This window comes from Rattus norvegicus, chromosome 19 (genome assembly GCF_021556685.1).
Source record: "Rattus norvegicus strain SHRSP/BbbUtx chromosome 19, alternate assembly SHRSP_T2T, whole genome shotgun sequence".
Lineage (NCBI taxonomy): Eukaryota > Metazoa > Chordata > Mammalia > Rodentia > Muridae > Rattus > Rattus norvegicus.
Genome location: NC_141552.1, coordinates 15,103,223 through 15,115,633, shown reverse-complemented (window position 1 = coordinate 15,115,633; position 12,411 = coordinate 15,103,223). Strand labels below are relative to the sequence as shown.

Sequence of the window (12,411 nt, the reverse complement as noted above, 5' to 3'; positions counted from 1 at the left end):
ATAAGACACAGTGTGGTTGCTGGGAATTGAACTCAGATCCTCTGGAAGAGCAGTCAGTGGTCTTAACCACTGAGCCATCCCTCCAGCCCCAGTATATTGTATTTTCAATATTGTTTGTTTTTATTTCCTTTCTCACCTATGTCTGTATGGCGTTTCTGTGAGTACAGGTACTCATGTGCTTGTGTAAAGGTCAGGGACAACCTGAGCACAGGTCCTCACCTTCTACCTCTCATCCATGCCTGTGTATGCTAGGCTAGCCCTTCCCCCTAATCCTAGAGACTGTCCACTTTAGGCTCCTATCTCCCTGTGGGAAGTGCTGGATGACAGACACTACTGCATCCAGGTTTATGTGGCTTCTAGGGACCTAAACTGTTGTTGGGCTTGTTCAGCATGAAAATAAACACCATTTCACAGCCCTGGCTGGGCCAGGCAGCGCACAGGTCTTTGCTGCTCTTGCAGAAGACTTGAGTTCAGTCTCCAGCACCCGGGTCAGGTGGCTCACAACCACCTGAGACTCCAGGTCCAGGGACTTCCAAGCTCTTCTGGATAAACCTACATTGCAAAAGCAGGGCTGGGAGCTGGAGGCTTCTGATGTTGGCTTCTCCCTGCAGTAGGGGGCAAATCATGGGCATGTGAGGTAACATGGAACCCTGTAATTCTACAAAGTGCAGAAGCTCCTGATGTCCCTCATGGTGCCCCAGAGCCTGCTCACCACACATGGAGGCTTCAGTAACATGGCCTTGTCCTGACCTGTGTGCACTCTGCATCCTCACTCTCTACCCCCTGCTTTTCGGCGTTGGAAGTCTCAGGTGTAGGAGGCGCCTACCATAGGCCTCTTCTCTCAGCATTTCAGCATTTTACATTTTATGTAGTTTGTGGTGTTCCTGTGCCATGATATGCACATGGAGAGCAGAGGACACAATGTGGACTCAGTTCTCTGCTTTCACCAGATGATCAAACTGAGGCCATGAGGCTGGGTGGCAGAGCCTTTACCTGCTGATCTGTACCCACTTGACCTTCACCAAGCATCCTTTGCTGTACACAGATATATCAGCCTGTCACCCTCATCCTCCAGACTCTTATGAAGCAAACCCCATAGGTGTGGAGCTCTCATGTTAGCCAGGCCTAAAGGGGAAGGCAGCAAGCCCTTCAGGAACTCTAGAAAAATGTCTATACTGGGACTAAACTCGTGCTGCCATGTAGAGCTACATTTTTCCTTTAAAACAGAAGGATGTGTGGTGGTGGTGGCACAGGCCTTTGATCCTAACACTTGGGAGGCAGAGGCAGACAGATCTCTGTGAATTCTAGGCCAGCTCCCTCTACAGAGCTAGTTCCAGGTCAGCTACACAAAAGAAACCCTGTTTCCAAGAGTAAAACAAAGAAAGATAAAGAAAGGAAGAAAGAAAGAAAGAAAGAAAGAAAGAAAGAAAGAAAGAAAGAAAGAAGGAATTTATATTTTGTATACAATGAGATGCCTGCCTGTCTATGCCTGAACCATCATGGTAACTATAACTCTTGTCACATCTGCATTAATTCAAATACTGAAGGCCAAATGGTTAAATCTTAATGACAATACAATGGGGGGGGGTGCTGAAGAGATGGTTGGTTTAGTGGCTAAGAGCAGAAGACCAGGGTTCAGTTCCCAGTGTCCACATGGTGGCTCCTATTAGCCTGTAATTGGAGTTCAATGGAATCGTTCTGGACTTCATGTGCACCAACATACCACATGGTGCACAAGCATTTATTAGGTGAAACACTCAGGCACATAAAATAAGTAAATAAAATATATGGTTAACAGACACTGTGATTCAGGAAGTTCTTAGTGACTTTGGTTATCATTTCTCTCTCCTGGAGACCTGTCTTCCTCATGCTCAGCCTCCCTGGCTTCTAGGACATTTCCTAGCTCTGTGGAGCATGAAGTACTCAACACCATAAGCCAAGCATTCCAAAGCCATCTGCACCTTCACTGCTACACCTTCTCCATGGCTGTGTCTAAAGGGAGAGACTTGGAATCCCACAGATGCAAGGCCAAACCTGTTGGGCTATGTGAACCCAGACACCCAATAGTCTGATCTACTCCTGTCCTTGGCTATGGCATGAGGCTCTTAAGACAAATTAATCTGAAGGATCTCAACAGCTATGCTGTTAGACTTCTCATTGCTCTGCCCGACCTACAAGCTCCTTTACTGGCTCAAATTCACACCCGAACTCCTCTCCTGCCTCAGCCACCATCAGCTCTTCTACTCCTCTCCAACTGTGCTCTGAATAATCCACACTAAGGTGGACGTTAACCTCTCCATGGACCTCCAGACATATGCTTGTGATTACTCTTCATTGGCTGTTTTGTATGGGTAGGCGGGTACTTCTAGTCTCATGCACAACGCTGCTCACACATTTTGGATCTTACAACACCCTCTTGATTGAGTATCCTGACTAATGACTGACTGGGCCTTCCATGCCTGAAGTCACCCTCTGTCTCCCAGTCCAAGATGAGAATCCCCACCATAACCCCATGGTGTCCAGTTTCATCTCAGAAGCTAGGCTCTGCACTAGCCAATATCATTTGGATCTCGGCCTCTAATTCTCTGTTAAATCGTTCCTCTCTTCTTTAAAACAAATTCATTTTGTTGTTTATTTTTTGAGACAGGGTTTCTCTGTTTGGCCCTGGCTATTCTGACAGGCTCTCTGTAGATCAGACTTGTCAGGAAGCCAGATATCTGCCTGCCTTGGCCTCTTAAGCACCGGGATTACTGGATTGTGCCAGCATGTTTAATTAAAAATTAATTAGTGGCAGTGCATGTTGGCACATGTTTTTAATTCCATGCGTTGGGAGGTAGAGGCATTGTGAGTTCCAGGACAGCCAGGGCTATAAATTAACACCTTGTCTCAAAGAAAACAAGCCAAAAATGAAACAAAAATGTTGCAATATGGTCTTAGGTATGTAACTGAGTCTGTTCTTGAACTCTGAATCCTCCCACTTTCACTCAGGTGCTAATCAGCAGGCTTCTGTCTTGACTTTCACTGCGCACTCAGGGCTGCCAGGACTGTTACCTTTCCCAGGGTAACTCCTGACTCTCTCATCAGCATCATCACAAAACTCCTGCTAAGAATTAAGGAAACCTGAATTCTAAGGAACAGTCGGAGCTCCAGTATTTCCAAAGCTCACTCTAATACAGATGGATCCTATGCTACAGTAAAATGGTCACAGCTGGAGGTCTTAATTCCAGGACTTGGGACAGAGGGGTTGGAGGATCTTGAATTCAAGGTTATTTTTCTGTTACATTGTTGCTCAAAGCAAGTTTGGGCTGCTACAAGATACCCTGTCTCAAAACTATACCAAACACACCTAAAATGAAACAGAGGAGTTTGAGTGGGCACAGATGAGAAAGCTCGGCACTTTATGGCTAAGCCACCTGCTGCCAGCACCAAAGTCCATGCACAGCCCCGATTCTGAGCTGCCTCTGGGACCCTGCTCAGGAGAATGCACCAAAGTAGCTCAGATCCAGGGCTTTTGGTCTAAGAGGAATTCAGGCAGTCACACTTTGGATGCCAGTTCTCCAGCTCAACTGCCTGTCAGCCCAGGATCTGGTCTTAGTCATGGCTTGGCACCCCTAAATTCCTCCCAGCTGTGCTCTGAACTCACCCTGTGCCCGGTTCTGATGAATCTGCCATTCTCCATGGGAGTAGCCTCAAGAAGTCCCTCACATCTGAAGCACCACTCTGAGTGCACTAAATACTGCAGGGGAGGGGCGTGGCCAGCAGAGCACCCACCCCTTTCAGCTGTAGAACATTTAGCTCTAGAGTGAGCACTGCTGTGCATTGTGGAACATCAGCAGTATCCCAGCCTTGGCCTGGGAATAGCCGTTGACACCCACACTTTCTGGAGTGACATTGTCTCCTGAGGATAGAGTCAGATCAGGAGCAGCAACTGATGTTCACGAGAGACAAACTTTCTTCACCACCTGCCCATGCTGGCCCTAGGATCTGGGCTTTTTGGGTGACATGAGTGCTGAGCCCCCCAGGTAGATGGGTTTTCAGGGGTCAGGTGGTTATTGTCACCAAAGGTATCCACAAGGATAAGTCATACTGTACTAATTCCCATATTAGATCCCTTCTCACGGGTCACAGAGGCCGTGCTGGGTCCTAAATGTGGACCCAGGTTCCTGCGCACTTTTGAGGAGACTGGTCAGGGCGCAGGCTTCATGACATTTTGTTTGAATTATTTTGGGGGATTTTATTTTTACTGTTGGGGACAAACCTAGGGCTGCCATGTGCTGGGAAAAGGCTTTGCCACAGCTGTAGATCATCCCTAATTATAAACTCCTAAATTCTCCCAATCCTGGAACTTTCTAGGTCCCTCACATGATGCAACCTTTGGGGGATTCCTCACATAGAATCATGGGGTGGATTGCATCCCAAAGAGAGAAATGTTCCCCAGTGTCTGCCGGTGGCTGTGGTGATGAGAGTGCTCACCAGTGGATGGCAGGGCCCATGTGAAACCCTTTTGGTTTCCACTTGAGTGGAATCTTCACCAGGCCTTTTTTTTTTTTCTTGAAACACAGGTTGCCCTGGAACTTACAGTCTTCCATCACTCTGACTCAGTTTCCCATGATTGGGCTCACAGGCTTAAATTACTATGCCCATATATGTTTTTTTTTTGTATTTATAAATCTTCTAAAAGCCAGAAGGATCTAGAATTTAAAATTTTGCAGTCCAAGGCATTTCCAACAGGGGATTCTTGACCTAGGAGTATCCAGACCAGTTTTTATTGTGTGGGTACTTCATTCCCATAACAGCTTATGCTCGACAAAGAGTTCCAAGGTGTGATGTCACTGGGCATCAGGCGGTGTCCCAAATAGCAGCACTGACTCAGGTTGTAATTTAGGCTGGAGAAACTTACTAGGACCCTGGTAATCCTAGCACCCTGGGACCTTAGCTGTCCTTAATCAGATCTGGCTATGAATCAACTGCTCTTGAGGGTGGATTGGAATTCTAGTCACTGTGAGGCAGGAGCATTAGTATCCTACAGCCACTCTGGGCTCCATAGGAAGACCCTGTTTCAATAGTAAAAGGGGTCACCTGCGAGTTCTTACTGTCTTCCCTGAGGCCTTCCTGCTGGAGTTAGAATAGCTGTCTCACCAAGTTGAAGTAGAGGGCAGAATGTTGGTGCCTTCTATAATGAGGACTAGTGACAGATAGTCTATGGAAATTCTAGAAAGATCTACAGGTATTTATGTCCTGTGCATGGGAATTGCTGGCTTCCCTGTGTCCTTTGACTTTAATTTGCAGTCCATGGTGCACCTGGGAATGTCCCAAAACCAGGCTGCACACAGGGATTGTCCCATGATTCTCACTTGCACCCAGTGCCTGCCTGATTGTCATACGTCTGACAGAGCCACTGTATGCTCTCCTGACACCTGCGGAGAGCAGTATAGGGGACCCTACCATCCCCACACTGCCCATCAGGGTCTACAATGTCCCTATATGGCACTGAGATGGTCTAAGCTCCTTCCCGCCTATATGCTGCATCAGAATCTGACCATTCCTAATTTCCTCCTCTCACACCCACACTAGAAGCCCTGTACCCACACTAGCCCCAGCTGGCCTGTTGCCTAGTGACATCTCATGGACTCTGCCCCAATCCCCTGCCCTACCCTGTCCTGTCCCAATCCCCTGCCCAGCCCTGCCCAGCCCCAATGCCCTGCCCTGCCCCAGTGCCCTGCCCTGCCCTGCCACAATGCCCTGCCCTCACTCAGCTGACAATGTGGACATCTCAAGACAGTCACTGGACAATGGCTGACACACTTGTCTGAAGACTGGAAATGTTTCTCGATCTTGGAGAGGAAAGAAGGACCCTCCAACTACACTGTCCTCTAAGGAAGTTTATTCAGGTGAGGGATGACAGGGACTGTTTTGTCTCACGTCACACATGTCAGTAGAAAATATCCTAGGTATTGGATGCCGCTGTTAGCATTAACAGAACAAAGCACATAGTGTTGGGAAGGATAATAAATTATGAGTAGGATTAGAAAACCCCAAGCCTCTTCCGGGTTCTAGGAGAGCAAAAAAAAAACAAAACAAAAAAAAACAAAACAAAAACCAAAAAAAAATACCATGAAAAACAGCATTAATGTGATACTTTGGATAAATCTAGTTACTAGTTTCTATTGTGATACCTATTGTCAGTGCCTGCGCCGACAGTGTGTGAATATCGGGTGTAGGTTTGTGGGGTTGAAAGAAAACACGTACATGGGTCACCCCTTTTTAGCCAGTGCCACCAAGGCTTTACTGAGATCTCCTTATATACCAGAGGCAAAAGCCGTGGAAAAACAACAAGGCAGGTGAAAATCCCCGACCAGGAAAATAGGACAAGTCTGTGTGGTGAAAGTTCCAGCCCAATCAGGGGCATAAACAGCTTCTTAAAAACAAGAAGCAGGAAAGCTCAGTGGGGAGGAAGGGTGCCATGGAAAATCCCAGCCCCAAATCAGGGGCTAAGAGTAGCTGTCAAAGGTGTAAACAATTTCTTGCTATAGCAGGCTGAAAGGCTCAGCGAGGGGGGAGGGAAACACCAAGGTAGGGTCCAACAGGAGCCTTCACTGGTGGCTCTAATGTTTCACTTTCCTCTGCCAACTGGCCTCCACACTGTTTCTAGCACCATAATGATTTCAAGTCTTCCTCCTAAGGAATTTTGTGGCAACCGTTGAATGCTAAGCACAAGGCTTCATGAGTGTTCCCCTAACACACACCCATGTTGCAACCTTCCATGCAGGCTATTTCTTGATGTGATTTCAAGCACCTGTACATAATAAGACAGGAGAACATTTTGACTGCGTATTCAAACTGGTATTATTTCTCAGGAATTTTTAATGGCTAATATTGGTGAAGGAGGATAATTTGAGTTAGGATGAGACATTTTTGGGCAGGATTTGGAAGGAAACATTCATTTAGATGCATAGGAATTACTAAGGTTTTTATAATCAAGCCCTCGGGAAAATTTGGCTTTGGAAGCAGGAGGTGCTCAGTGGCACTGCCCCGGGAAAGTCTCCTGGAAAGGACACCTCAGCTTATGCTCAGTACAGGGAGAACATTAGCAGGAAGGCAAAGTCTGTTTCCCATGACATCAGCTGTCTCTTCTTGGACATTCTATTGTCTCCTAGAGAGTTCTTGGCATCCTCTGCTATGTCACCAATGTTGTAGTGACAACCAGTGCCATAGTTTATCTCAGCCCGAGTCTGGCAGATACATCCTAAGACATGTTTTCCAGTCTTAGAAGTGTTTTGGGAGGGAGATGTCGATTGTGGAGAGACTAGGGTGAAGGAGTCTGACCTTTCGTCTCAAAGAAATGATGGACAAAGAAAGTGGTTCTGGGGAATGTGGAGTAAGTTCTGGGCAGTGTCTTTTGAGCTTTCTGTGGAGGCGGGGGGAGGGAGGGTGGAGGTCCTGCAAGCTTAAGCTGACCTTTCTAGCAATTGGCCACAACAACTGGAGCATCTGCAAAGGAATTGAATTTCCATGAATATCACAATTCCTGAAAGTCAAGGATTTCAGAACATTAATTTTCCCATTCCCAAAGAATGGATATGGTAAGGCCAATGCTACTATTTTGTGAACTTCTGGCCTTTACTTTTAAAGTTGATTTGTGGCTTGTTTTTTGTTTGTTTATTTATTTATTTAGTGGGTAATATTATTTATTGCCAAAGTCAAACATCTGGGTTACATCCTGGGACCCACATGACAGAAGGAGAGAAATGGGTCCTGAAAGTTGTTTGGTCATGTGCTGCAACAGACACACACACACACACACACACACACACACACACACACACTCATACTCATATTCACACTCATACACACAAACTTTAAAGCAAAAGTAATTTTTCTTACAGTCTGATATAATTGGTTCTAATAAAAAGACAGCCTTGGGTGTAGTTACTATATAATTAAATAGTACTCATGCTCTCAGGCAAAGAGTTTAAAGTTTATAGGTACCTAATAAACTAGCATTGGGACATATAAAGAACATTTAAATGTTCAGCAGAAATACAAAGAATAGCTCATTTAATTTGTTAAAAGTGAAAGCATACATAATTCTGAAGGTTTTTATACTAGTTTTATTATACATATAACTAGGAAACGGAAAACATACATATTTGATCAATGAAATGAGGAAGAGTGATTTAATGAACAGAAAAGTGGATGGTACTTCAAAACTTCCGTGATTACATATTATCTATTTAATTCCCTCCACAATAGCAAGAAACGGACATTATTATTTATGCGACATTAGAGATACTTAAACCGAGAAAATAATGTTTGGCCTGATTTTCTGAGCTTCCTTAAAGATATAGTTAATTGACAGAGCTGTGCTTTAAAATTAGGGTCCATATTGTTCTGTTTTAAATGTGTGCCTTTTCTTTCTATTTTTTTCCCCATCTTTATTAAATTGGGTATATCTTATTTACATTTCAATTGTTATTACCTTTCTGGGTTTCCAGGCAAACATCCCCCTAGCCCCTCCCTCTCCCCTTCTCTATTGGTGTTCCCCTCCTCATCCTCCTCCCATTACCACCCTCCCCCCAACAAGCCCCTTCACTGGGGGTTCAGTCTTTGCAGGACCAAGGGCTTCCCTTTTATTTCTAGTGGATTCTGCTCTCCCTGCTCTGTGGGAAGTGGATGGGGGGAACCCTTTATCACGTGCCTTTCACATGCGTGCTTTAGCAGAACATCCTTTTACCTGCGTCTGCCTCAGTGAAACATTCCTTCACACATCTGCCTTAGCCTTTCACCTGTGTCCACTTCAGGGAACCACTCCTTCAGGTGTAGAATCTCTCTAGATTAGCAAACCGCATACAGAACATTCAGAACAAAACAAGGTGTGTGGTCAGCATGTCCTTGAGCCAAGTCCCTTCTCCTGGTCAGTGACGGCAGGCGTGTTACAGCAACAATATGAAATGGCCGGCAGGCATGGAACAAAATGGCAAAGCTATTCTGGGGGATGTCAGACCGTACCAGCCAGCAGCTCAACTGAATTTTTAAGTTTTGATGTTACAAGTGAATATACTTGACCTTCAAAAACTGAGAGAGCCCATTATAATATGAACTATATAATCTAGGCCAAGACCGCCTCTAGGGCAAAGGCCCTCAGCCTGGGGGTCGTGACCCACACAGGGTCTCCTATCAGATAGTTTACACTACAATAAAGATTCATTATAGTAGCAAATTTACAGTTGTGAAGTAGCGACAAAATAATTTTGTAGTTGGAATCCCCACAGCATGAGGAACTGTTCTAAAGGGTTGAGGCCATAGAAAGGTTGAGAAACACTGCTCTAGGAATTTATGTTTTCTTTCTCTTTCATATTTTTCAGACAGAATCTCAAACTGTAGCTGAGATTGGCTTGGCTTGGAACACGAGTGTAGTTCATGCTGGCATCAGACTTATGGCAATTCTCCTGCTTCAGCCTCCTACTCAGGAGCCTACCAGGGTGAGATCACAACCACGGGTAATGGGATTGTTGTTCTTGGTTGTCAACTTGAGTGTACCTGGAATTAACTAATGCCAAATGGCTTGATGCCCTGTGAGGGGGAGAACTCACTCTCTCTCTCTCTCTCTCTCTCTCTCTCTCTCTTCTCTCTCTCTCTCTCTCTCTCTCTCTCTCTCTCTCTCTCTCTCTCTCTCTCTTCCTTCTTTCTTTCTGTTTTCCTCTCTTCAACCCCCTCCTCTTGGTCCTCCTCCTCTTCTTTGTTTTTTTTTGAGACAGGGTTTCCCTGTGTAGCTCTGGCTGTCCTGGAATTCATTTTGTAGTCCAGGCTGGCCTTGAACTCAGAGATCCAACTGCCTCTTCCTCCTGGATGCTGAGGCTAAAGGCATGAGCACCATTGGATTTTTTTTCTTAATTAAATTATTTGAAGCAAGAAGACCTACTTCTAATTCAAATCTTGGAGATCAGAAGATAAATCTTTAATTCAGATCTTTTGAGATGGAAAGGCCCACATCTAATCTGGGCCACACCTTTTTTTTTTTAATTTTTTTCATCTCTATTAACTTGAGTATTTCTTATTTACATTTGATTGTTATTCCCCTTCCCAATTTCCGGGCCAACATACCCCAACCCCTCCCCCTCTCCTTCTGAATGGGTCTTCCCCTCCCAATCCTCCCACCATTACCGCCCTCCCCACAACAATCACGTTCACTAGGGGTTCAGTCTTGGCAGGACCAAGGGTTTCCCCTTCTGCTGGTGCTCTTACTAGGCTATTCATTGATACGTATGTAGTTGGAGTCCAGGGTCAGTCCATGTATAGTCTTTGGGTAGTGGCTTAGTCCCTGGAAGCTCTGGTTGGTTGGAATTGTTGTTCATGTGGGGTCTTAACCCCCTTCAAGCTCTTCCAGTCCTTTCTCTGATTACTTCAACGGGGGCCCCGTTCTCAGTTCAGTGGTTTAATGATGGCATTCGGCTACGTATTTGCCGCATTATGGCTGTGTCTCTCAGGAGAGATCTACATCCAGTTCCTGTCAGCTTGCACTTCTTTACTTCATCCATCTTATCTAATATCTGTATAGGTATGGGCCACATGTGGGGCAGGCTCTGAATGGGTGTTCCTTCTGCCTCTGTTCTAAACTTTGCCTCCCTATTCCCTGCCAAGGGTATTCTTGTTCCCCTTTTAAAGAAGGAGTGAAGCATCCGCATTTTGGTCATCCTTCTTGATTTTCATGTGTTCTGTGCATCTAGGGTAATTCGAGCATTTGGGCTAATATCCACTTATCAATGAGTGCATACCATGTGTGTTTTTCTGTGATTTGGTTACCTCACTCAGGATGATATTTTCCAGTTCCATCCATGTGCCTATGAATTTCATAAAGTCATTGTTTTTGATAACTGAGTAATATTCCATTGTGTAGATGTACCACATTTTCTGTGTCCATTCCTCTGTTGAAGGGCATCTGGGTTCTTTCCAGCTTCTGGCTATTATAAATAAGGCTGCTATGAACATAGTGGAGCATGTGTCTTTGTTATATGTTGGGGTATCTTTTGGGTATATGCCCAAGAGAGGTATAGCTGGATCCTCGGTAGTTCAATGTCCAATTTTCTGAGGAATCTCCAAACCGAATTCCAGAATGGTTGTACCAGTCTGCAATCCCACCAGCAATGGAGGAGTGTTCCTCTTTCTCTACATCCTTGCCAGCATTTGCTCTTACCTGAATTTTTGATCTTAGCCATTCTGACTGGTGTGAGGTGAAATCTCAGGGTTGTTTTGACTTGCATTTCCCTTGTGACTAAAGATGTTGAGCATTTCTTTCGGTGTTCCTCAGCCATTCGGCATTCCTCAGCTGTGAATTCTTTGTTTAGCTCTGAGCCCCATTTTTTAAATAGTGTTATTTGTCTCCCTGAGGTCTAACATCTTGAGTTCTTTGTATATTTTGGATATAAGCCCTCTATCTGTTGTAGGATTGGTAAAGATATTTACCCAATTCGTTGGTTGTTGTTTAGACCACACCATCTGCTGGCAGCTCATATCAAGGACATGGAAGAAGGAAGTTTGCTTTATTAATTCGCCTACTTCTTCAGGATTCCTGCATGTACTGAAGAGCAGCTGAAATATCCAGCCTTATGGACAAAACCGTAGGGGTTCAGGAGTTGCCCCATAAACCACACAAACTCTGACCTCACTTAGAGAGGGATGGTTTATTGAATGCCCACCCGAAGACTTATCATCAGAGACGTAGCTGAGAATTTGTCAGGCTAGGACCCTGGACATTTTTCTATGTCAGTTTATAAAGCCTAAAACTGTGAGCTCATAGGCAGGTGCTGTAAGGGCTGTCTGGTTGTCAGCCCTGACTCAAGCCATTTTAGACAACAAAGGTTCATACTGACTTTTTATCTGTTTAAAGATTTATTTATTTACATATAAGTACACTGTAGCTGTCTGCAGACACACCAGAAGAGGGCATCAGGTCTCATTACAGATGGCTGTGAGCCACCATGTGGTTGTTGGGATTTGAACTCAGGACCTCCGGAAGAGCAGTCAGTGCTCTTAACCATGGAGCCATCTCTGCAGGCCTCATATTGACCTTTAATTTTGTTGGTCCTACATGAAGCTTATACTTATGGAATTTAAGATTAAGAAACCTCACAACATAAAGAACCTCCACCCAGTGGTTTGGGAACGGGTGGGTGGGGGAGCACCCTAGAGGAGGCTGGGGAAGGGGGTGGAATGCAGGGTTATTGTAGGGGAAACTGGAAAGGGGGTTAACATTTGAAATGCAAATAAACAAAATAATCAATAAAAAAAACCATTCACGAGTTATGTGATCATTCCTGACCCTGCTCTGAGTTAAATTATTTTCAGACAACCATGACAGGCAGACATATTACAGCAAGAATATGAACTATCTGGCAGGCATGGAACAAAATG

The 12,411-nt window shown here is 45.0% G+C and overlaps 3 protein-coding genes across 8 annotated transcripts in view; 2 read left to right on the top strand and 1 right to left on the bottom strand.

Annotated features, from left to right (window-relative positions):
* The window catches only part of LOC147998836 (uncharacterized), a 924,038-nt gene that overhangs the window by 657,219 nt on the left and 254,408 nt on the right, over positions 1-12,411 (top strand). The window lies entirely within an intron of this gene.
* LOC147998838 (disks large homolog 5-like) overlaps positions 1-12,411 on the bottom strand; it is a 260,765-nt gene that overhangs the window by 61,836 nt on the left and 186,518 nt on the right. The gene's annotated exons all lie outside the window — the stretch shown is intronic.
* Positions 1-12,411, top strand: part of LOC147998844 (disks large homolog 5-like) — a 34,223-nt gene that overhangs the window by 14,704 nt on the left and 7,108 nt on the right. For 2 of the 3 annotated variants that reach the window (XR_015643780.1, XM_087595522.1), the window contains one exon: positions 9,366-9,482. The exons of the other annotated variant lie outside the window; for it this stretch is intronic. The gene's annotated coding sequence lies outside the window, so the exon portion shown is untranslated. Of the gene's footprint in view, positions 1-9,365; positions 9,483-12,411 lie in introns of those variants that run through there. 3 annotated transcript variants of the gene reach the window in all.